Source organism: Podarcis liolepis (assembly GCF_965112155.1).
Source record: "Podarcis liolepis genome assembly, chromosome: 11".
NCBI lineage: Eukaryota > Metazoa > Chordata > Lepidosauria > Squamata > Lacertidae > Podarcis > Podarcis liolepis.
The window spans coordinates 58,172,308-58,196,807 of NC_139565.1; positions in this window are offsets into that span (position 1 = coordinate 58,172,308).

Genomic DNA, 24,500 nt, shown 5'->3' on the forward strand with positions numbered 1-24,500 from the left:
CCCCACCTGTTACCTTTAGCAGATGGTTTGTCTGCTTCCCGTATTGTGAAGGCAATAGGTCTGTTCACACATTGCAGCCAGCAGAGACACATGTCATCTCTACAAATGCAACAATATCTGGGTGAAAGAGTGTATGCCTGTTGATCTGCGGAACTCAGTTATTGTGTACATAGGTGAACATTACATGTGAATGTGTGTATGTTTGTGTGCAGTTCAACTATTTACGTATGTACACAGGCTGTTCACTCGTTGCGTAGACTATGTGAGCAACCCAGGGGTTAGAATGCATACAAAGCAGCCTCTCATGGTCATTCAATGGAAATTTATGCCAGCTTATCTAGCCAAATTTGTCCTTTTTCTATAAACAGCTCAGAAGGTACAGTCGTCTTGAATATAAACCCATGATCAGAATCAGATAGGTAGCCGTGTTGGTCTGCCATAGTCAAAATAAAAAAATTCCTTCCAGTAGCACCTTAAAGACCAACTAAGTTAGTTCTTGGTATGAGCTTTCGTGTGCATGCACACTTCTTCAGATACACTGAAACAGAAGTTGCCAGATCCTTCTATATAGTGAGAAGGTGGGGAGGGGTATTACTCTGAAGGGTGGTGGGAATGGGTGATTGGCAGATAGCTGAGATGAGCCTGTTGACGACTCTTAACGACTGTAATAGGTCTTACAGGAAAAGGCAAGGGGTGAGAAGGTGAAAAATGGCTTAATCATGTATAATGAGATAAGAATCCAATGTCTTCCATGATCAGAAGTTAGATTTCCTGAAAGGCCACTTCGTCAAAAGGCCAAGATCTTGACTTCTATCCCTCAAAGAGGCAAATCCTGTCAGCACAAATGCCCATTCATTCTGCAGCTTCTCTTCTATCCACCTCTCCCAGTTTGGCAACAGGATTGCGGTACTCCAGTTTGGATCAGGACCGCACTAATTGCCAACCTATAATCAATAGATCTTCTAAGTAATTCTGCTTGCCTTGTAAATGTACATATTTACTCCTCCTCCTCTCTCTCTCCATATACAGTCGTACCTCAAAAGTCAAATGGAATCTGTTCCAGAAGTCTATTTGACTTCCAAAACGTTCAGAAACCAAAGCGCAGCTTCTGATTGGTTGCAAGATGTTCCTGCAGCCAATCGGAAGCCGCAGAAGCCCCGTAGGACGTTCAGCTTCCAAAATATTTCACAGACCAGAACAGTCACTTCCAGGTTTGTGGCATGTTTGGGAGCCAAGACATTCGAGAACTAAGCTGTTCAAAAACCAAGGTACGAGAATATATATATATATACACACACACACACACACACACACACACACACACACACACACACACACACATATATATATATACACACACACACACACATATATATAGTTCCCCCACCCATCCACTTTAATCGGGATGAGGAGGAGGAAATTGCCAGAGACACTTTAACAGAAACTACAATTGACTTTAGCTGGCACCGAGTCTGAGCTTTTAAAGTCTCCCGACTGTCGGGAAGGTTCACTTCCAAGTGTTTTTAAATATATGACCTTGAGGTTATGCATTATTTACAGTACAATTTGTTTTATCATTATTCACGAGCCTTGACATGAGCTGTGGCGGCTCGGATGCTGGGAATACCCCAGCTCCTTACTGGAGTCCCGTCTCCTTTTTACGGTGTATTATGAATCACACCATGAATTATTAAGGGGCTGATTTGTATTTTTATGAATGGGGCCCCCGCTCAGGCTGCTTCGGCTAATACTCCTAATGCCTGCCTAAAAGGCTGAAGAGCTGACGAAGCCAGATTGAGCAAGGAGGTGGGGAGCTCTCCTTAGTATCGATGAGACATTGCCAAGCCCTGTGCCAATTCCACTGCTCAGATGAGGCTCTGCCCCATTCCTGCCAACCCAAGGATGAGGATGCGGCTAATTTTCACTGAGTGCCATTGGAAACCGCAGATCCCCCAGGGGACCAGTGATGTGGTTCACTGATACCCAAGCAAACTGGACTGAGGGTATGTTCTACCATATATGGTGGACCTGTAAAGGGTAAAAGAGTACAGTCATATCTCAGCTAACAGACGCTTCAGGTTGCGTGCTTTCGGGTTGTGCACTGCACCGAACACGGAAGTACTGGAATGGGTTACTTCCAGGTTTCAGCGCTCGCGTATGCACAGAAACACTAGATCGTGCTTTGGGCATGCGCACAAGCGCCAAATTGTGATCTGGGCATGCACAGATGCGGCTCTGGGTTGCGAATGCTGCAGGTTGTGAACGTGCCTCCTGCATGGATCACGTTCGCAACCCGAGTTTCCACTGTATTGGAGAAGAACACACGTTTAAGGAAGATTGGAAAATGTTTATTGAATATATGGGGGAGGAATTGTGTACACTTGAAAACGCTGGCAGCATTAAGATAAACTCAACAGTGTAAATAAGTTTTGTTGGATGTAGTTATGGAATACTGAATGGTTTAAAGGGTAAAGGGACCCCTGACCATTAGGTCCAGTTGATATGCAGGGATTTCTGCTATGCAAAATGAACCATGGAAAGAGAAGACAGGAAGTCACTGATATTTTAAGGTTGTTTAAATGAATGTTCTAAAATGTAAAAAAAAATAAATTGAAATGATGGTGGGGGGGGGGGAGAAAATGGTCTTCTGATAAGCAGAGTTAGAGCATGTTGATCATGGCTAGAAGTCACTGATACCCTTCTACACCCAAAATTGGTCTCATTCTATTTTCAAGCCATCCAAGTTGGTGGCCACCTCTGACTCTGATGTGAGCATAGTCCATGGTTTAAACATACACTGTGTGAAAGAAGTACTTTGCTTTATTTGTCTCATATATATATATATATATATGCAGGTTTTGGTGTCCTCGGGTGTCTTCCCGTGTAAAAGTTGGGGTGTCTAGGCGACGTTTCGACGAGGTCTCACTCGTCATCTTCAGGCTGGTGCTTTCGGCTTCTTGTTACTGGAACAGAGCGGGATCTCAGTGTTTGAGTTCCTATAAATACTGTAGAGGGGTGTGGTGTATTGCCTCAAAAGTTCTGGGCAGAGGGGAAGTTCCCAGGCTAGTGTTCTTTTCTTCTTTTGTTCCTTAATTACTTGAGGGATATCTTGAGTGATTACTTGAGTGATATTCTGAGTACCACTTAGGTGGGTCATTGGGTGTGGATTAGTTGCTAAAGCCTTCGTGTCTTGACCTCTTGAATTTGTGAAGAGTTTTTCTGGGAAGATGGCTGTACTGCACTTAGTTGTGCTTTGGCTTGGCTTCGTGTATAGGGGAAACACCCTCACAACATGAACAAGCGTGACGACACGTCCCGCCTGCCAGACATCTGGAAATTAGCCCTCCCCACAAAAACCGACACCAGATCCAGAGGCACACAGAACGCCACCACCAATCAACCACACCAGACCCAAACCCAGACCCTCTCCACAGATAAATTACAGACACCATCCAGTAACCAAACCATAGTGGCACCTCCGGATGCTGCACCCCCCTGCAATCCCTACACAGATCTGGCTGGCACAGGGCACAAAACCACAGCTCGCCCCTATACACGAAGCCAAGCCAAAGCACAACTAAGTGCAGTACAGCCATCTTCCCAGAAAAACTCTTCACAAATTCAAGAGGTCAAGACACGAAGGCTTTAGCAACTAATCCACACCCAATGACCCACCTAAGTGGTACTCAGAATATCACTCAAGTAATCACTCAAGATATCCCTCAAGTAATTAAGGAACAAAAGAAGAAAAGAACACTAGCCTGGGAACTTCCCCTCTGCCCAGAACTTTTGAGGCAATACACCACACCCCTCTACAGTATTTATAGGAACTCAAACACTGAGATCCCGCTCTGTTCCAGTAACAAGAAGCCGAAAGCACCAGCCTGAAGATGACGAGTGAGACCTCGTCGAAACGTCGCCTAGACACCCCAACTTTTACACGGGAAGACACCCGAGGACACCAAAACCTGCATTCCTGTACCCGTGAAAATCTACGAAAACATATATATATATATATATATATATATATATATATATATATATATATGTAAAGGGACCCCTGACCATTAGGTCCAGTTGAAGATGACTCTGGGGTTGTGGTGCTCATCTTTCTTTATTGGCCAAGGGAGCCGGTGTATAGCTTCCAGGTCATGTGGCCAGCAGGACTAAGCCGCTTCTGGTGAAACAGAGCAGGGCACGGAAACACCATTTACCTTCCCGCCGGAGTGGTACCTATTTATCTACTTGCACTTTGGCATGCTTTCAAACTGCTAGGTTGGCAGGAGCTGGGACCGAGCAATGGGAGCTCACCCCGTCGCGGGGATTCAAACCACCGACCTTCTGATCGGCAAGTCCTAGGCTCTGTGGTTTAACCCACAGCGCCACCCACGTCCTATATATATATATATTCATTTTTCTTTTTCATTCATTACATACATCTGAAATTCTTAACATTTACTATATATTCCTCCCTCCCTCCCCTCCAAGGCTTCCCCCAACTTCCGCTTCTGGTTTCTTTCAATTTTCACCCACTTTGCTATCCCTTAACAGAAAAAGTTATTAATAACATAACATCAAGCCTAAAAACATGAAAGTAAATACACCATCATACTTCACTATCTTCTAAACATTTTCTAATCCTGATAATGTGAATGGTTATTTAAATCCTGCCATCAAGTCTATTGACTTTCTTTATTTCTGCAAATGTAATATGAATGGTTCCCAATCTTTTTCAAAGCCTCTGTTGTCTTTTTCTCTTAGTCTATCTGTTATTTTTGCCAGTTCTGCATAGTTCATCAACTTCTCTTGCCATTGTTCTTTAGTTGGTATTTCTCCAGTCTTCCAGTTTTGTGCAATCAGCTTTATCTGTCCTGAATCGCCTAACATTCAGCTCCATTAGATATCCACATTTTCTGAGAGAGAGACCAAGCCTCTCGTGACCTTGGACCAAGAGTCTTAGGCAGTGGAGTTCCTGAGCTCCAAGAGGAAGAAGGACCTTATCCCTCGTCCTTCCTGAATAGGACCACAAAGACTAGATGCTCTACCCTGTCCTCAAAAATCTCAGCAAATCACTTCTTCTATCAAGCTCCAAGTAATTTGGCTGAAGGGAATTTTTTTTACCTCTGGTGGACCTGTCCAAGAGTGAAGGCCTTCTGGGAAATGATCTATAACGAGTTAAAAAAGGTATTTAAATATACCTTTACTAAGAAACCAGAAGCCTTCCTCCTGGGCATTGTCGGCCAGAAAGTGTTAAAGAAGGACAGAACCTTTTTTATGTATGCGACTACAGCAGCAAGAATACTTATTGCAAAACATTGGAAGACACAAGTTTTGCCCACACTGGAAGAGTGGCAGACGCAATTGATGGACTATATGGAACTGGCTGAAATGACTGGCAGAATCCGAGATTTGGGAGAAGAAACAATGGAAGAGGATTGGAAAAAGTTCAAGGACTATTTACAAAAACAGTATAAGTTGTATGAATGTTAAGAAATTGCACGATCCAGAAAAATATGGTTCCAGTAAATAGATTGTGAGATATAGAAAATTAAGTGATATGTAAGAAAAGGTCGAAACTTAAAGCAATTTGTTTAATCTAAGTTACAATTAACGGACAAAAATTACTTCAAGTTTAGAAATATAACATCTGAGAAGAACAAAATAAGGAATGAAACAAGGTAATAATTTGCTGGTATATTTATTATAGAGAATGCAGGGTAAGGGAGATGTGAGGAAGTCCAGTTAGTTATATAAAAAATGTTATGAATAGTTGTGGTTTTCTTTTTTTTTCTTTTTTATATTCTTTGTTGGTGTATTTGTATTTGTTTTTCTGTTTGTTATTTCTGTGGTAAAGGGATTTTGTGTGTTTGATATGTGATTTTCTATTTTATGTTTAAAAACCTAATAAAATATTTATATAAAAAAAATATCAAGCTCCAAGTAATTTGTCTTCTTTCTTTAACTGCAATATTCCTGGCTGCAGATTTGAAATGCACCCATTGATCTCTAGATCCCCAACTTTGAACCTGTCCAGGGTCCTGACTGTGCCTCTGCACCAGGTTAAAGGGAAGAGGAATCCGGTTTAAATGAATTTGGATTTATTCAATTTATTTATCGAAGCCATTTGATTAGCAGCTATTCTACGCATGCATCCAAAGAGGCAGGCATAAAGTCTTGAAAAACCGTCCCCAATAAAATTAAACAATTAAAATACTTTTTTAAAAAAACAACAACCTGAGATAATAAAGAGGAGAACAAGCTGCAGTAGAATCGTTAAGCAGTCATTAAAACGACAAAACTATTAAAACCGTAAAATGATAAATACCAGCAGTCAGTGAAAAGCCTTATTAAATAGAGCACTTTTAACCTGGTGCCTAAATGTCATCAATTATTTCAAATATGAGTTGCTGTCAGTCCCTCTCCACCTTGCAGGGAGGGGGGCTGGAATAAGATAGATCAGGCCTGCAGGAAGCCAAGCATTGCTCACCAGCCACATTTTCTGTCTCCTCGGGGCTCAGCACCCTCCCATTTATTTATTTTTTAGATCCCGGGAAGGAAACAGAAAAAACTAAGCCAATAAATGAAGAGTTCCGTCTAGAAACCAGCTAGGATCAAGATTTCACTAGACTGGGCTTCAAGCTTCATTTTGCCATGCTAACAGGCTGAATAATAAGTGTGAGTCCTTTTTTTGCGGGGGGGGGGGGCAAATCCCAAGTTAAACTTTTATTACAAGGTCTAACTGTTAGAATTCCTGCTCTGTGATTGCAGTCATGGGATCGTTGTCTTTCACATGACGTGGTTTGTTTTGACTCCACTGAGTGGGAAGTGACGGAAACAGGATGTTTTGTGTTACTGTGTTCCGTGAAGTGGGACGATTGTCCTTTGATCTTTTTCTCTTTGCTGTCTGATGCTAGAGAGAGAGGGAGCCATGTTGCAGTGCTCCGTGTGTGTTTATATGTAAATAAAGCAGATTAGCCAAAATGCTGAGATCTGTCACGCAACTGTGCAAACTCTGAGGATCCCTAAGTGTGCTGGTGTCAGTTGGCATTGGTCGTTGTGATGTTCGGGCTAAAGAAAGCTTATGAAGCTGGTTTCTCTGTCTTGTGACCTTAGGTTTGAGTTATCGAGCGGATTGTTGCAAATGATCCTGAATAACGCATTGGCTGTGGCACCAGAAACTCTCATCTTGAACCAACTTAGGAAGAGGGAGACACCGAGAGATGCTGCAAATGAAATAGAAGGAGCTGGTGGGGTGCGATGAACAAATGTGTGGGTGTACCAGCAATGGGACATGAAAAATTGGCTGGGGTGGTCCTGCCCTCAGAAATAGGCATTGAGACACAGCAGAAAGGGAGGAGTTGGCTCAGAAATGTCGTCTTCTTCTCTTTTTGTTAGGAATGGTTGGAAATGAAATAAATAGAAAGGATCATAAACTATTTTTATATGCAGTAACAGCCGCAAGAATATTACTGGCCCAAAATTGGAAGCAGGAAGAATTACCATCGATAGAAGAATGGAGAATGAAATTAATGGACTACGCAGAAATGGATAAATTAACAGGAAAAGTCCGAAACCAACGAGATCACAAGTTTACCAAGGACTGGAGTAAATTTGTGGATTATATGAAAAGCATATGTGATGAGCAAACAACGTTTGTGGGTTTACAGGAAGCTTTGTGAAGAAATAATATTAGAAACATTGTAAAAAAGGGAACAAGGGAGTAAGTTTATTTAAAACAAAAGGCAATGTTAAATTTAGAATTGCGGATAGAAGATTTGATAACGGAAGATTTGCGGATGAGTCGAAGGAAGTCAAAATTTGTATTTGTGATAATATTGAAAATGTATGTTTAAATTTTATATTGGAAATTGAATATTATTTTTTTAAAAAAAAGAAATGTCGTCTTCTTCTCTGGTGATCACTCAGAGCTGAGTAAGATGGTCTTCCATGAGCATGGTTTTAACAGTGAGTCCATAAGGAACTGTGGAGGCGAATTCTGGATCCTCATGTCCTTCCGCAGTGGGGACATAGGTTTCCAGGTAGGAGTTATCATAGTGAGGGTTTGCCAAACGTGCCTTCCTCTTAGCTCATTCTCCCTTTTGTCCTGAGTTCGAGTGTCTTCAAAGCCCATGACACCTTTGATAAAGGCTGTTCTCCAACTGGAGAGCTCGCAGGCCAGTGTTTCCCAATTGTTGGTGTTTATACTACATTTTTTAAGATTTGCCTTGAGAGAGTCTTTAAACCTCTTTTGGTGACCACCAGCATTACGCTTTCCATTCTTAAGTTCGGAATAGAGTAGTTGCTTTGGAAGATGATCACCAGGCATCCGCACAACATGACCAGTCCAAGGAAGTTGATGTTGAAGAATCATTGCTTTGACATGGGTGATCTTTGCTTCTTCCAGTACACTGGCATTAGTCCTCCTAATGTATATAGTTCTGGCCAGGGCTGGGCGATATCTGGTTTTCAACATTGCAATATATCATCCAGAAGTTCTGGATACCTGGGGCAGCAGTGGGAAATAGTTGACCCTCGAGATGTTGTTGGATTCCAGCTCCCATCATGGATGCTTTAGTTGAGATTCCTGCACTGCAGGGAGTTGGACTAGATGACCACCAGGGACTTTCCAACTCTATACAATTCTATGTTTCTGTGATTCTATTATCCTTGACCATTGACCATGCTGGTTTGGACTGGTGGGAGTCAGATGGCATCCGGGGAAGGAGGCTACTGGTTCCTCAACCTTGTTTTAGATTCATTCCAAAATGGAGATTATAAATTGTATTAGTTCCTCCCAGATAATGGGTTAAAAAAACAACAACTATGGAGACCCTCAAATACGTCACAACTGCTGCCTTGATTTTGGGTTGCTCCCGTTTTGCTTCAGACATGCAAGTTCAGCATTAGGGAACAATATTTTCAGTTGTTTATTATTATTATTATTATTATTATTATTATTATTATTATTATACATGTCAAATGTCCTAAACTGCCACACCAAATGACTATCTATCTACTATCTCTATCTATCTATCATCTATCTATCTATCTATCTATCTATCTATCTATCTATCTATCTGAAACCATTTATATTAGTACTAGAGATCAATTCAATACTTTGTTAAACTATCAATATTCTTATGAGGCTGTGACAACTGTTTGTCCCCATATCTAATCATATCCAGAAAAAAATCAGTCGTTCTTTATTAATGTCATTGCTTTTATTAAATTACTTCTTGTGCTAATGAGATTTGAAGTTTCCTATTAAGGGCAGATGGGGGGAAAAAGAATTCATTAAGGGAGGGAGGTTTTTCAACTGCATTTGTAAAATTACATGCTAATAAAATGGGAAATATGATTTTGGCAGTTGCTAATACAAATTGATTTCTTTTTGTCCAATTCCACAGACAAAAGCAAAGACGAGAGAGAGAGAAAGAGAGAGAGAGAGAGAGAGAGAGAGAGAGAGAGAGAGAGAGAGAGAATGTTGATGAGCAGAGGACTAGATATGAATTACTGAAATTTTGCAGTGACAGGAAAAAAATAAAGTTCAGCTTTACTTGTTTCATTTATGAATAGTGTCCAGTGAGTTATCTCAAAGTGAATTACAAAACTCTTGCATATATTAAAACAATTAAAACAATTGTGTGTATACAAAAAAATTGAAAAGAAAAACACCCGGAAATTCTACTCACACCCACAGTTTAAAACAACAGCACATACATAAAATCTGTTTTAAGGTGTTTCTGAAACCGCCATTGAGAGTGTCCCCCCTTTACAGTCAGGTGTTATATAAATTTTATTTAATAAAAATATAATTATGAAATGGAAACCATTCAAATCCAAGAAACTGGATTGAAGTCCTCCAATGAGAAGGAAAGCGGATCATCATTGGCCAGTGCCAAAAAGACAAGATAAGTTGCCTGCCTGGTATCTAGTGGAAGGTAGTTCCAAAGGAAGAGGCGCCACCATACGGAAGGCCGGATTCTCACACTGTACAGAAGGGACCTTCTAACTGGGTGGTATATACAGGAGGCCTTCTTCCGCAGGGTACAGCGCTAGATTGGGTATTATAAGGGGTGAGATGATCTTTTAGGTCTCCTGGTCCCAAGCGACATAAGACTTTGCAGACCACGGATCGAGGCAGCAGTGATTTTGAAGGCCAGTCGCTGGAAACCGTGGGAGGGGAGAGTCGCTCCTGTGTTCGAATCCTGATTGCATGCTTCCTGTGTTGTTGTTGTTGTTGAGTCGCGTCCGACTCTTTGTTACCCCATGGACCAGAGCACGCCAGGCACTCCTGTCTTCCACTGCCTCCCACAGTTTGGTCAAATTCATGTTGGTAGCTTTGAGAACACTGTCCAACCATCTCGTCCTCTGTCGTCCCCTTCTCCTTGTGCCCTCCATCTTTCCCAACATCAGGGTTGTTTCCAGGGAGTCTTCTCTTCTCATTAGGTGGCCAAAGTATTGGAGCCTCAGCTTCAGGATTTGACCTTCTAGTGAGCACTCAGGGCTGATTTCCTTCAGAATGGATAGGTTTGATCTTCTTGCAGTCCATGGGACTCTCAAGAGTCTCCTCCAGCACCATAATTCAAAAGCATTGGCCTTCTTTATGGTCCAGCTCTCACTTCATGCTTCCTATAACAAGCACCTAATTGGCCACTGTGAGGACAGGATACTGGACTGGACGGGATCTCTTTGGTCTGATCCAGCAAGGCTCATCTTATGTTCTCATTCTGTGCTTTGCTTTCTAAGATGAGAAATCCTGGGGCCTCGTCCGCAAATTGCCCCAGTGCATGTTGGCAACTCGACTACTCACTAGGTGACTTGTGGCTGGTTGCTGCCTTTGGTTAATCTACCCCACAGGGTTGTTGTGAGGGTCAGTGTCTCTCTGTAAGGGAACGACTATGTGTGCCAACCCCAAACTTCATTGTCAATCACCCTAGGAGCACTCTTACAATAAGAAAAAGAAAAGGGGGTGGGGGAGGCATGAAAATGAAGAAGATGCCCAACAGCTGAAATAAAATTTATTTAGTTATTTATATTGAATTTATATTGAAGCTCAACATCAAAAAAACTAAGATCGTGGCCACTGGGCCCATCACCTCCTGGCAAATAGAAGGAGAAGAAATGGAGGAAATGAGAGATTTTACTTTCTTGGGCTCCATGTTGAGATGAGCAGATGGTGACAGCAGTCACAAAATTAAAAGATGTCTGCTTCTTGGGAGAAAAGCAATGACAAACCTAGACAGCATCCTAAAAAGCAGAGACATCACCTTGCTGACAGGTTAAAGCTATGGTTTTCCCAGTAGTGATGTATGGAAGTGAGAGCTGGACCATAAAGAAGGCTGATCGCCGAATAATTGATGCTTTTGAATTATGGTGCTGGAGGAGACTCTTGAGAGTCCCATGGACTGCAAGACGATCAGACCTATCCATTCTGAAGGAAATCAGCCCTGAGTGCTCACTGGAAGGACAGATCCTGAAGCTGAGGCTCCAATACTTTGGCCACCTCATGAGAAGACTCCCTGGAAACAACCCTGATGTTGGGAAAGATGGAGGCCACAAGGAGAAGGGGACGATAGAGGATGAGATGGTGGGACAGTGTTCTCGAAGCTACCAGCATGAGTTTGACCAAACTGCAGGAGGCAGTGGAAGACAGGAGTGCCTGGCATGCTTTGGTCCATGGGGTCTCGAAGAGTCGGACACGACTAAACGACTAAACAACAACAATTGAATTTGTATGGTGCAAGGATCACAGGGTGGTTAAAGTATAAAAACACAACAACACACAACATAAGAAAAAACAAAACAATATGACTCCCTGCCAACCTGTTATGTACTGAGTTGAATAGGATCCAAACTGCAGCAGTCTGATTGGTCCTAGAACAATAGGTTCCAAAATGCAGCAGTCTGATTGGTCCTAGAACAATAGGATTCAGAATGCAGCAGTATGATTGGTTGGCAGGAACCACCCAATCCTGCTCCAGATAGAAGTGAATCCACAACCTGATTGGCTTACAGTAGAATTCCGAATAAAAAAAATTCCTTCCAGTAGCATGTTCCTTCCATGAGCTGTTGACAGCTCATCTGCCAATCTCCCATTTCCACCACCCTTCTGAGTAATACCCCTCCCCACCTTCTCTCTATATAGAAGGATCTGGCAACTTCTGTTTCAGTGTATCTGAAGAAGTGTGCATGCACACGAAAGCTCATACCAAGAACTAACTTAGTTGGTCTTTAAGGTGCTACTGGAAGGATTTTTTTTTTTTATTTTGACTATGGCAGACCAACACGGCTACCTATCTGTAAGTAGAATTCCGGAATTAGCCAATCATGTGCAGCCCATTGTGTAAATAATGTATATAAAGCGTATCTGCTTTATACTGTGAGGGGACTTTCATTCATTCCTCCTCACCACTATGAGCTGAATAAAGAGCATGAAATCACTTTGCGACTCTGAGTATATTTCACAACCATATTTATTTATTCAATTTGTTTTATTTACTCGTTAAATTTATGTAAGAAAGTGTGGGTTAAAGGGCAGAAATAAAGAAAATAAGAGCACAATGAAAAAGTAATAGATGGACTGCATAAAACTCAAAACCGATTTTTTAAAAAAATACTAAAGGCAAAAAAATAATTTGTAAAATAGCAATAGGCATGGATAATCTCGCAGTCTCTGTAGATGCTATTTTATTGCTAATGGATAGATGGATAGGCTGGAAGCGCTCTGCGCACGCTCAGAGCCGATCTCCTCTCTTCCAGGCGCCGCTCTCCCCTCCTTCACCCCCCCCCCGCCCCTAGGGTCCCGAAGCCACGCCCCTGCCAGTTGCTCAGGCGACGCCGAACGCTCCGCCCTTGCGCTCCCTCCCGCCCCCTTTTCGGGTTCTCCCACTTCCCGGCGTGCCCTGCGCCGCGCTCCAATGTCATAGAGTTCACGTTACGCCTTTGCGTTCCGGTCTGTATTCGCAACAAGTCGCCATATGCGGGGCAAACGCTGTGAAAACCGGAATTAACCGAGAGGGGAAACGGACTTCACGGGCGCTTATAATCCAGTCTCAAGGCGGCGTTTGAATGTATAGATTGTAGGCGTATACGCCGCCCAGAGGCGTCTCTGCCAGCCGGACGGTGTTCGGTTTTTTGCCGGAAGTTATTGTTGCACCCCGCTTCTCATTCTCTCTCCCTCTGCATAGCAATGAGAAACCACACGCTGCATAGCCTCTCATTTCCGGCTATATTTCGAGCGCCGCCATTTGAGTGTCTGAAGCGGGGAGACCCATGGGGGAGGGGTGGAAGCGCTACTTCAGAGAAACTTTCCTCATGCCTCTGCACTTTCCACCACGCCGCCGCCACCTCGAGCGGCTGCTGTTATCCGTTGACACTGGGACGGGCCCCTCAAATGGCTGCCTCCTTAGGGTGGGGGCAGGAGCATGAGAACCGGTAGTGTTCATCCATTAGGAGTTGCACTCCCCTTTGGCCCAGCTGCTCCGAAGCTTCGGAACGTGGGGCGCTAGGGAGTGCTGGCGCGGTGCATCCTGGGATGAGGGAGAATGAATGAATGAATGGGGAGAGTGGGCGTGGCCTGGCTGGGAAACCCAGAGGTAGAGTGCTGCTGCTTGTGGAGGCTCCGTTGAGCAATCCAGGCTGGTAGCTATTCATAGGGCAGCTGCCCTTTTCTTCAAAGGAGTCCCTTTTGGAGCCAAATTCTGAGCAGATGCATTCATCCATTTCATAAAATTTATAGCCCACTTCATTGCAAAACAAGCAAGCAAGCAAGCACTGACCCCTCAAATCTGTTTACAAGAAAGATAAAGCAACTGAAATCAAGGGCAGGGGTGGGGGTCAAAATACTAAAAGCAGATTAAAATTACCCCAACTTTCTAAAGGGTCTGAGTTAGGCTTCTCTAAACAGGAATGTTTATAGGCGGCGCCGAAAAGGGTACAGTGAAAGTGCCTGCTTGATATCGATATGTGGAAAAGGAAAAGAAACAACAAAACCTCCCCACATTCAGAAAGTTAGCTTCTTGGGGATGAAAAGTTCTTGCCTCTTGTTTATGCATTTCATTTTTTAGAACAAACGTACAGTCATACCTCGGGTTGAAGTAGCTTCAGGATGAATATTTTCGGGTTGCGCTCGCGCATGCGCAGACACTCAAAATGACGTCACGTGCATGTGTGGAAGCGGCAAATCGCAACCTGCGCACGCGCATACACGCGGACGTGGGTTGCGTTCGCTTCAGGATGCGAACGGGTCTCCGAAATGCAGTGGTGTAGCGTGGGGGGTGCCAGGGGGGCTGGCCGCACCGGGCGCAACATGGGCAGGGGGCGCGCTCGCACTAGCAGCTCTCTGCCCCTACTAAAATCCACAGGTTAGGGAGCCCGCGCTCGCTCGTCTTGGCGAGGAGGTCGCGGAAGGGGGAGAGCGAAGCCTTCTGCCGCGGGCAAAAAAAGGAGAGGAAGCCGGGCGGGCTGGCTGGCGGGGGTCTGGCTGCGCCTGCTGCTGCCGTTGCCGCTGCTGCCTTGCCCCGGGTTAGGGGGCGCAAATTAATTGCCTTGCCCCGGGTTAGGGGGCGCAAATTACTTGCCTTGCCCCGCGTGCTGATAACCCACGCTATGCCGCTGCCGGAACGGATCCTGTTCGCATCCAGAGGTACCACTGTATGAGTGGCTTTCCACCAAATGTCTTCAAGCAACAGTTATACACGCACAATGCCAATAAGGCAGGCACATCCAACTACCAAGAGACTGTAATCTAAAGGTAAAGGTACCCCTGACCGTTAGGTCCAGTCGTGGACGACTCTGGGGTTCAAGTGCTCATCTCACTTTCAGGCCGAGGGAGCCAGTGTTTGTCCACAGACATCTACTCCCAGATCTACTCCCAATATAAAAAAAACCTGGCAGTGATCTACCCATTGTCATTCGAGGGAGGAGTAGTGGGGTGGGGGGTGGGAAGGGAGGATTGCCTACAGTTCCTGAGCTTTTTTTAGGGGAGAGCAGGAACATTCTTTATACATTGCTTTTAATGCAACAATCGATTACGATCCCTGGGATCTACCTGTTGATCGCGGTTGACCGGTTGAACATCGCTGCCATAAGGGAATAAGAACGGAAAAAGGGGGGGGTTGTATACAGTGGAACTTTGGTTCTCGAACGGCTTAGTTTACGAACAAAATGCCAAAAACCCAGAAGTGCTCTGGTTTTAGAACGTTTTTCGGAAGCTGAACGGCCGATGCGGCTGTCGGCCATTGTTTCCGGGGCGCCTGCTCCAATCAGAAGTCGCGCTTTGGTTTTCGAATGTTTCAGGAGTTGAATGGACTTCTGGAATGGATTAAGTTCGAGAACCAAGGTTCCACTGTGCTACATTAAGAAAACAAAAATAACACACCCAGCATATGCATTATAGCAAAGAACATTAACAGCCTTGAAATATTTTGTATGTATGGCAGAGCATTCAGTCTTGGGGGTCCTCATACGCAGTCTGAAGTGACACCCTCATAAAAGTTAACACCCTTTCTCCACTGCGACAAAGGTGTCACTTTTAGTGCATGGCCCATTGAGGTGTATAAAACAATAAAGAATACAGTGGTGCCTCGCAAGACGAAAAGAATCCGTTCTGTGATTCTCTTCGTCTAGCGGGTTTTTTCGTCTTGCGAAGCAAGCCCATTGAAGGATTAGCGGATTAGTGCTATTAGCGGCTTTTAGCGGCTTATCTGCTGATCTGATCAGCTGATAAGCGGATTAGCGCTATTGCTATTAGCGGCTTTTAGCGGCTTATCTGCTGATCGGATCAGCTGATAAGCGGCTTAGCGGCTTAGAAAAGGGGGGAAAGGAAAAAAAAACAGCAGGAACTCGCAAGACATTGTCGTCTTGCGAAGCAAGCCCATAGGAAATTTGTTTTGCGAAGCACCTCCAAAACGGAAAACTCTTTCGTCTAGGGAGTTTTCCGTCTTGCGAGGCATTCGTCTTGCGGGGCACCACTGTAACTTGTCTTTGAGCCCCTGTACCTACTGAATTGATCCCGAACACACTGAAATTTGCAACAGTGCTTCCTGCCCCAAGACCAAAAGCTTCATGAAAATAGATTTTGGGGTTTTTTTTTAACACAGCGTAAAAACTGAATTTCCCTTTTACCGCCACGCATTGTGCTTCGTCTAGGATTGCAGGGGACTCCTTGGCAGTTTCCTGAGTGACATCACCAATTTCAGGGGATGTTTTTTCCCCACAAAGGGAGTTGTGATTTCTTGTCTTCTACTGCCCTCAGTTGTACAGAAATGGGAATTGCGCTTCAAGCAAAGGCTGCGATTGCTTTTGTGATTTCGACTGAAAATAGCAAAAGATGTGATCAAGAGGGTGTTGGGTAACATCTTCCTTTGCCTACTGCAGCAATCTGGGAGGGAAGTGGAGAGCTGAGCTGCCTTTGATCAGAAATCTCTGCCCTCTCCACACTCGCCAGAGCTAAAGACAAAGTTGTGTCAGGGATCCGTGCATTATTGCAGAAACCCTTCTTGTTTTGCACTGGGTGCCTGCCAAGTCAGAAACACCACTTTGCAGGCACTGTCAAGCACTGTGAAAGATGTGACATTGCAAGGGGAAGCGAGGGCTACCATCTCTGATGGCTATAAAAGAGGACAAGGCATGTTCAGAGAAATGGCAATTGATGGCAATGATCTACCATCGCTTGTGGGTTGCTCTGTGCTAAAATACCAATTGTTGGAAATCCCAGGTGGGGAGAGTGTTTTTGCACTTGTTTTTTGTGCTTTGGGGCTTCACATCAGCATCTGATTACTTAGAGTAAGGCAAATAGTTTATTTTCCTCCTTCCTTATTTCTGCATCAATAGGTGTATAGCATGGGTAGGCATAAGGCCCAGAGGCCGGATGCGGCCCAATCGCCTTCTCAATACGGCCCGCAGATGGTCCGGGAATCAGCGTGTTTTTACATGAGTAGAATGTGTGCTTTTATTTAAAATGCATCTCTGGGTTATTTGTGGGGCATAGGAATTTGTTCATCCCCCCCCCCCCCAAAAAAAATAGTTCGGCCTCCCCACAAGGTCTGAGGGACAGTGGACTGGCCCCCTGCTGGCTGACCCCTGATGTGTAGCGTCCAGATCAAGGGAAGTCATAGTACCTCTCTATTCTGCTTTGGTTAGACCACATCTGAAGTACTATGTCCAGTTCTGGGCATCACAATGTAAGAAGGATGTTGATGAGCAGAGGAGGGCAACCAAGATGATCAAAGGTCTGGAAACAAGCCTTATGAGGAGTGGTTGAAGGAGCTGGGTATGTTTTGCCTGAAAAGGAGGAGACTAAGAGGAGATAAAGGGACGCTGGTGGTGCTGTGGTCTAAAGCACAGAGCCTAGGGCTTGCCGATCGGAAGGTCAGCGGTTCGAATCCCCGTGACGCGGTGAGCTCCCGTTGTTTGGTCCCAGCTCCTGCTCACCTAGCAGTTCAAAAGCATGTCAAAGTGCAAGTAGATAAATAGGTTCCACTCCTGCGGAAAGGTAAACAGCGTTTCCGTGCACTGATCTGGTTCGCCACTCCTCATAAGGCTTGTTTCCAGACCCTTGATCATCTTGGTTGCCCTCCTCTGCACATGTTCCAGCTCATCAACATCCTTCTTAAATTGTCATGCTGGCCACATGACCCAGAAGCTGTCTGCGGACAAACACTGGCTCCCTCGGACTATAGAGCGAGATGAGCGCTGCAACCCCAGAGTCGTCAGCTCTTTACCTTTAAGAGGAGATATGATAGCCATCTTCCAATATCTCAAGGGCTGTCTAGGTGTCTCTCTCTCTCTCCCTCCCTCTCTCTCTCTCTCTCTCTCTCCCTTTCACTCAGATACTTACACACACTCTCAGAATCAGAACTCTCCACATGATTACATTGAAAAGCTTTATTTCAGAATTCAGTGCATGATACATACATACATTCAAAATTTGATTTGTATCTTTCCACCATTCAAATCTTGCTCAAGGCAAGAACGTGAAAAAAATATATAATTACACATACCCTCCAACATTTCTCCAATCAAAATAGGGACATCCTATTCCATAATAATAATTTTACTATTTATACTCCACCCATCTGACTGGGTTGCCTCAACCACACTTGGCAGCTTCCAACATATATAAAAAAACAATAAAGCATTAAACTTTCTTTTATTTTTTTAAGTTCCCTATACAGGGCTGCCTTCAGATGCCTCGGAGGTTGAATAACTCTATACAGTCCAACATTTCTCTGATAGAAATAGGGATGTCCCAAGGAAAAGCTGGACATTCTGCGATCAAATCAGAAACTGGGACGGCTTTTGTAAATCTGGGACTGTCCCTGGAAAATAGGGACACTTGGAGGGTCTGAATTACAACATAACAAAAGGGGTCATAAATGTTAAGTTGTGGGTGAACATATCAGACGACACAGCGATTCTTCAAACAGCTCTTGTTTATTCACAGGCCAGAACAGAACAGAACTGAACTGAAGGGTTCAGCCAGCCTGCTTATATAGAGCTCCACTACAACGCAACTGTAACAACGTTCAGTAACTATCCAATCACTGAACGTCACTTTCAATCCCTTATTTGTATATGTGGACCTGAGTGAAAACTATCTACAGTACCCCCCCTGCTGGCCCAGGGTGAGAACTTCAGTACATAACAATAAAGAAAACATGAAAAAAACCACAACAAAACTGAGCAATTTCTACACTAATCATAATGAGATCTAAAATAAAGATACGAAAAGGCTGTGGCTATGGCAGAAGCAAGGCTCTCTTGGGGTGATAATGCTGTGAGTTCATCATAGGCTCAGGTTGTGTATATGTCTAAATCACATAGCATCAAGATACCACAGTCTGCTGTCTCAGTCCAAGGAAACCGAAACTTGGGTAAGCAACTGGAGCCCCTGGAATCTCGCACCGCTTGCAGGTTTGGGGGGCATGCAATGATACACTTCTAGGGAATGAAGGATGAGAGAGTTGGGCTTCCTAAAATCCAGCCAGAGACTTCAGGGGAACTGTTGCATTTAATGGTAAAGGTAAAGCTACCCGTGACCATTAGGTCCAGTTGCAGACGACTCTGGGGTTGTGGCACTCATCTCGCTTTACTGGCCGAGGGAGCCGGCAGACAGGGTCATGTGGCCAGCATGACTAAGCCGCTTCTGGCGAACAAGAGCAGCGCACGGAAACGCCGTTTACCTTACTGCCAGAGTGGAACCTATTTATCTACTTGCACTTTGACATGCTTTCGAACTGCTAGGTGGGCAGGAGCTGGGACCGAACAACGGGAGCTCACCCCATCGTGGGGGTTTGAACCACCAACCTTCCGATCAGCAAGCCCTAGGCTCAGTGGTTTAGACCACAGCACCACCCACGTCCCTTGCAGATTTAGGTTGGTGCAGTCGCGGCCGACTCGGGTTGCAGTGCTCATCTCGCTTTACTGGCCGAGGGAGCCGGCATACAGCTTCCGGGTCATGTGGCCAGCATGACTAAGCCGCTTCTGGCGAACCAGAGCAGTGCACTGAAACGTCGTTTGCCTTCCCGCCAGAGCTTATTTATCTACTTGCACTTTGACGTGCTTTCGAACTGCTAGGTTGGCAGGAGCTGGGACCGAACAATGGGAGCTCACCCCGTCACGGGGATTTGAACCGCCGACCTTCTGATCGGCAAGCCCTAGGCTCTGTGGTTTAACCCACAGCGCCACCCGTGTCCCTTGTGGATTTAGGGACCAATAATTCAGACATCACTGGATGTTGTAATGCCATCCAATTTTTGATCTCTCTCCCACTGTCTCATACAGTTTTAAATATTATTTAAAGCTGAGTGCCATCTGTCAGGGAGTCCCTTCCCCCCTTTCTTGTACATGTTGGCCAATATGACAGATGCTACATTTGTATATAGCATAAAGGAGAACAAAAACGACTCTGTCTTTTTAACCATTGTGCTTGATTACAAGTGAAAACACAAAGGCACTCTTCCTTCCCCATCTGCAACCAGGCGTCAGGGTCCAAACTGTGACATCCCTTTTGAAATGAGTTATGGGCAAATCCATTCCAGGATCAACCCAGAGAAACCAATACAATGTGGTCGATGTTTCACCAGTTGTCTGGTTTTGGACTGGGATGGATCCTGCCGTCTCACCCTAGACCTTAGTGTGAAATCACGCCGGCAAAATTGTGACTGGAAGCTACTTAAGTGCAATATTGATTTTGTTCAAAAGATTTCCGGTAGCTCCTTCAAAAGCTCCAACAATTGCTCCAGAAAAGAGAGGTGTGAAGGAGGATGGCAATGTTGGTCTTCTCCACGAGATGGTGCTCTGGATCTGCTAAGGTTATCGCAGCGTACTGAGCATAGGACACATTGCTATCAGCACACGCAGAGCTCTCCTCCCGCAGCCCACTGCTGTGTTTGAAAGAGATGTTGAGTCTTTTTCATCCTTAAGAACAAAAGGAAGTTCAAATATTTCTCAGAAGCAGCCATCAGTGTTTCAGAATAATCACCATGTTTACATGATGTCCTGAGGTTATATCCCTTCCTCAATCCTTCTGCACGTGAGTTAATTCTCAAAGCTTCTCCTGGATTTTCAGCATCTGGAGGGGAAAAAAACTTATTTCACGCACTTGGCTGGAGGTGTAGACTGCTCCACTCCCAGGCCAGCTTGATCCACCCACAGATGCCTAAAACCCAATTCAATCCATGCCAGCTGTAGGCTACACAGCAGATTAGAATGTGGATTTCTGATGGCTGCCATTTCCTGAGATAGCATTTCAAGAAGCTGAAGTTCTTCCCCTTCGTCCTCTCTGCAAAAGCTACTCCCATCAACTCAGCTCAATACGTTCTAGGCATCAAGACATCTCCAACAGAAGCCATCCCAGTCTGTCTTAGTATATCTGAAGGAGCATCTCCACCCCCATCGTTCTACCCGGACACTGAGGTCCAGCGCTGAGGGTCTTCTGGCGAGAAGGCAAGTTACAGGGAACCAGGCAGAGGGCCTTCTTGGTAGTGGCATCTGCCCTGTGGAACGTCCTCCCACCAGATGTCAAAGAACAACAACTACCAGACTTTTAGAAGACATCTGAAGGCAGCCCTGTTTAGGGAAGCTTTTAATGTTTGATGCATTACTGTATTTTAATCTTTTGTTGGAAGCTGCCCAGAGTGGCTGGGGAAGCCCAGCCAGATGGGCGGGGTATAAGTAACAACTTCTTCTTCTTCTTCTTCTTCTTCTTCTTCTTCTTCTTCTTCTTCTTCTTCTTCTTCTTCTTCTTCTTCTTCTTCCCATCTTCCACAACTGAATTTTAAACAGACAAGTATTATGGGACCTCCAGTCCTTGAGATCAGCGTAGCCCTTCCATTTTGTGCTGGAGACTCTTCCTAGGCCATGGCGCCCCTTTTCTCAAAGCCACACCCTACACCAGAGGATTTCAACCTTTTTCATTCCACGGCTCCCTTGACCAACTACATTCCTTCTGTGGCTCCCTTCTAGGGAAATGTGCTCCAAGCTTCAGAAGCCCAGTTATGGCACCCCTGCAGAGCCGTCAGCCCCTCACCACTTTCCCAACACCCTCCTTTGTGGAGTGTCCCCTCTGGCTCCTCTGCTCTCCCCTCTTCCTGGGAGTCCGCTGGGCAGCAGCCACCGACGACAGCCACCACGGTCTCTGAAGAGGAAGAAGAGGAGGAGGAGTTTGGAAGGAGTTTCAAAAGGATGCGGGTGGTGCTGTGGGTTAAACCACAGAGCCTAGGACTTGCCAATCAGAAGGTCGGCAGTTCGAATCCCCGCAACAGGGTGAGCTCCCATTGCTCTGTCCCTGCTCCTGCCAACCTAGCAGTTCGAAAGCACGTCAAAGTGCAAGTAGATAAATAGGTACCACTCTGGCGGGAAGGTAAACGGCGTTTCCGTGCGCTGCTGTGGTTCACCAGAAGCGGCTTAGTCATGCTGGCCACATGACCAGGAAGCTGTACGCTGGCTCCTTCAGCTAATAAAGTGAGATGAGCGCCACAACCCCAGAGTCGGCCATGACTGGACCGAATGGTCAGGAGTCCCTTTACCTTTAAGGAGTCTCAAAGCGGCTAACATTCTCCTTTCCCTTCCTCCCCCACAACAAACACTCTGTGAGGTGAGTGGGGCTGAGAGACTTCAAAGAAGTGTGACTAGCCCAAGATCACTCAGCAGCTGCATGTGGAGGAGCGGGGACACGAACCCAGTTCACCAGATTACGAGTCTACCACTCTTAACCACTACACCACACTGGCTCCTGAGCTGTTCCCCCACCCTAAAGACAGGTGCCTCCTCATGTCGCCCCACCAAGGGCCTGAGAAGAGAATGTTCCCGGCCTTAGTGGCCTGATGGAGACAGAGTGGGCATCAGAGGAGGGAGGGAAGGAAAGAGGGACAGAGGCCACTGCTGCCTGTGGCACCCCTGCCCATCATTCAAGACACCCCAGGGTGCCACAACACACTGGTTGAAAACCACTACCCTACACAAACCGTCACCCATGCCTTTCATGGGTTCTTTAATACGTCTAATGCCATATAAGCCCACCTTGCATCCCATCCATGAAAACTTCACTTCCATATAAAGGTAAAGGGAACCCTGACCATTAGGTCCAGTCGTGGCCGATTCTGGGGTTGCAGCGCTCATCTCGCTTTATTGGCCGAGGGAGCCGGCATACAGCTTCTGGGTCATGTGGCCAGCATGACTAAGCCGCTTCTGGCGCACCAGAGCAGCGCACAGAAATGCCGTTTACCTTCCTGCTGGAGCAGTACCTATTTATCTACTTGTACTTTGACATGCTTTCAAACTGCTAGGTTGGCAGGAGCAGGGACCGAGCAACGGGAGCTCACCCCATCACGGGGATTCGAACCGCTGACCTTCTGATCAGCAAGTCCTAGGCTCTGTGGTTTAACTCATAGCGCCACCTGCGTCCCTCACTTCCACACACACACACACACACACACACATATATATATATACAGAGAGAGAGAGAGAGACATACACACACACATATAAATATATACGGTATGTGTGTGTGTGTGTGTGTGTGTGTGTGTAGTTTATATATATATTTTCCAAACAAAACATAACATCTCTCATCTTATACAACATTTTGGCTATCAGCCTAGGACTTCCATCAACCACATCAAATGATTTTCAACCTTCATCACTTAGGCTTGCATTTCATTATTTTCACCATTACAGTGGTACCTCGGGTTAAGTACTTAATTTGTTCCGGAGGTCCGTACTTAACCTGAAACTGTTCTTAACCTGAAGCACCACTTTAGCTAATGGGGCCTCCAGCTGCCGCTGCACTGCCGCTGCACGATTTCTGTTCTCATCCTGAAGCAAAGTTCTTAACCTGAAGCACTATTTCTGGGTTAGCGGAGTCTGTAACCTGAAGCGTATGTAACCTGAAGCGTATGTAACCCGAGGTACCACTGTACTTTTAACAGTCCATAACTTAAAATCCATTCTCATAAATTTTCCCTGCAATATTTCATATAGTTCTCCTTACAAAACTTCTTGTAGTTCTACAAGCATAGTCAACTGATTAAAATTGTTTTTCAAATAGTTCGCATATTTATTCCTGACTTTCAAGAATTCTGGTCCCGCCAGTTTCGAATTCTTCTTGTCATCACGTCCAGTTCTGCATAGTCCATTAATTTCATCTGCCATTCCTCTTTCATTAGTAGTTCTTCCTACTTCCATTTCTGTGCCAATAATATTCTTGCTGCCGTTGTCGTATATAAAAACAATTTGTTATCTTGTCTATTAATATCCTTGCTACAATACCAAGTAAAAATGCTTCTGGTTGTTTGTTTTTTTATATATAAATGTATATTTCAACATCTTTTTCATCTCATTATATATCATTTCCCAGAAGCTTTTCACCTTCTTACATTCCCACCACAAATGATAGAAGGTACCTTCTTTTTCCTTACATTTCCAACATTTATTACTTGTTTTATACATTTTAGCTAATTTCACTGGTGTAATATACCATCTGTACATCATATTCATCACATTTTCTTTCAAAGCATTGCATGCTATAAATTTTATTTCTTCTTTCCACAGTTTTCCCCAGTCTTTTAACTGTATATTATAACCAAAATCTTTGCCCCAATGTATCATGACCGACTTTACCTCTTCATCTTTCAAATGCCATTCCAGCAGCAATTTATACATTTTAGACAATGTTTTAAGATTATTATTTAATATTTCCATTTCAAATTTTGATTTAGTGTAACCAAATCCATTTTTCTTTAAATCCTCATTCATTAATTTGGCGATAGTGCAACCAGTCATTTACATATTCTTTTACCTCTTCATAATGTTTAATTTTCCAATTATTCCCTTCTTCTCTTACTTACTTTTCATATGTAAGCCAATTTTTATGCATATTTATCTTTTTCACACTCATTGCTTCCAAAGGTGACAGCCACCAAGGTGTTTTACGCTCTAATAGGTTTTTATACCTGTCCCATACTTCAAATAGAGATCTTTGGAATATATGGTTA